This window comes from Solanum tuberosum, unplaced genomic scaffold (genome assembly GCF_000226075.1).
Source record: "Solanum tuberosum cultivar DM 1-3 516 R44 unplaced genomic scaffold, SolTub_3.0 scf00083, whole genome shotgun sequence".
Lineage (NCBI taxonomy): Eukaryota > Viridiplantae > Streptophyta > Magnoliopsida > Solanales > Solanaceae > Solanum > Solanum tuberosum.
Window position 1 is genome coordinate 1,778,436 of NW_006239015.1, and position 2,210 is coordinate 1,780,645.

Sequence of the window (2,210 nt, forward strand, 5' to 3'; positions counted from 1 at the left end):
CTACGTTCGACCTGAATTCTCAAGAAGGAGATACGTATGCGGTCCATGTCGGCCTCGGTCGGTTTCTTTGTAAATTTTCTATTTTTTGTTAGTCCTCGGGTTTCTTTGTAATTTTTCTTATTTTTGTTAATCCTCGAGGGGGGAACTACGTTTGACCTGATTCCTGCTTCAACGGGATACGTAGGCGCCATAAGGGCTCGGTCATATTCCCCGTCAGATTTCTATTTCTCATTACAGTATAAACTGGGACAGAATTTTTGAGAGGGACTCAAAAATTCTCGAGAAGAAGATCTTTTCCTACAAAGTCAAGACTGAAGTTACGTTGAGATTTGCAATTGGGACAAATTTTTTGAGAAGATCTCAAAAATTCTGTGATTGCTCACCAACGGTTAAAGATAAGCCAAGACAGTTAACTGGGACAGAAATTTTGAGGATGGCCCCAAAATTTCAACAGGCTCATCGGCAATTTGGAACAACTTTGAATACCCCCCAACAAGAGATAAGACAGATCTCAAAACACCAACTCCGAATGATGTTCATTTAACTTGACATGACACTTGGCAGTGACTTTTTCCAAAAAGTACTTTTAAAGATCTATTTTCCTTAAAAACTTTTCCTTCATGTTTTAATTATTTTTGCGTAAAAATATTTTGTCTTATCTATCAAGAAGCGGGAGATCGGAGATAGCAAGACAAGGAGCAGACAACCGAAGAGATCGACACAGATCAGTTCATTTTGTAAAAAACTAACAATTTTTCTGTGGATGCAGGTCTATAAGTTTGCCCCAAGATCGGCATATTTTTCCATTCAATGAATACAGAGAAGTCAAAAGGGCGAAGAGCTTCCCAAATTGACAACTTTTCTGTGAATGCAGGAAATATTTTATGCTTCTTATACCAAGAATTAGGAATATGAGTAGCATTACTTTATTCAAATTCTCAGCAAGGCGAGGTCCATAATGAATATGCAATTATGTTCAGAGATGGAATAAACGAAAACCTCGAAGAGAGCAATATTATTATTTTCCAGCAACTAAAGATACCTGGAAGACGTTTATCTACATTATATTATCAGATATGATAATATTCTTACCTTGAAGGTTCTTTATATTGTGTTGTCGAATGAGGCAATACCACTACCGGAGAGTCATTTATACCGTATCATCAAATGAGATGATACCGCTACTCCGAGGGTCATTTTATTTATATTGTCGATTGAGACGATACCACCATCCAAAAGATACCCAGAAGATCACCTATGTTGCTCGGTGAAACATTATCTTCATTTGGTACCATGGATGGCATCATCAAAAATGAGTTCATGCATCGTCGGAAAGGAAATCATGCACAACAAAGAGAAAAAAGTCATGCATCGCGAGAAAAAGATTCATGCGTAGCAATAGAAAAATTCATGCATCGCGGTAAAGAAGTCATGCATCGCGAAAAAGATTCATGCATTACAAGACAAGACTCATGCATCGCGAGAAAAATATTCATGCATTGCGAGAAAAGAGGTCATGCATAGCAAGAGAAAGGGTCATGCATTACAAGAGAAAGATTCATGCATCACGGAGAAAAATTCATGCATCGCGGAAAAACCATGCATTGCTGGAAAAAATTCATGCATTGCAAGAGGAAAAAATTCATGCATTGCGAGAAAAGATTCATGCATTGCGGGAAAATTATCATGCATTGCAAGAGGAAAAAGATTCGGCATTGCAAGAGGAAAAAGATTCATGCATTGTGAGAAAAGATTCATGCATTACGGGAAAAATGTCATGCATTGCAAGAGAAAATTCATGCATCGCGGGAAAAAGATTCATACTTCGCAAGAAAAGAGTTTCATGCATCGCGGAAAAGGAATTCATACGTCGCAAAAGAAAGATTTACCCATCACAAGAAAATCAACTTCAACTGCATCATTTTCTTTATAGAGACGACATCAAGGGAATTATCAACATATTATATCAGCCTATTTTATTACTTTAACATCAAAGGAAGATGTACATTGAAGATTATATTGCGAATACAAGACACAAGCTTTATTTGCTTTACGTCAAACCCGATGGAGTTGACGTCAAATGATCAAAGAGAACAATTAAGTGTCAACACGGTAAAAGACACTATCTCTCCATTTGAATTGCATTTCTATGCTAATGAGTTTTATCTCAGTCTTTGTCGAGAGCATCCAAGAGGATGAATTCTCAAAAA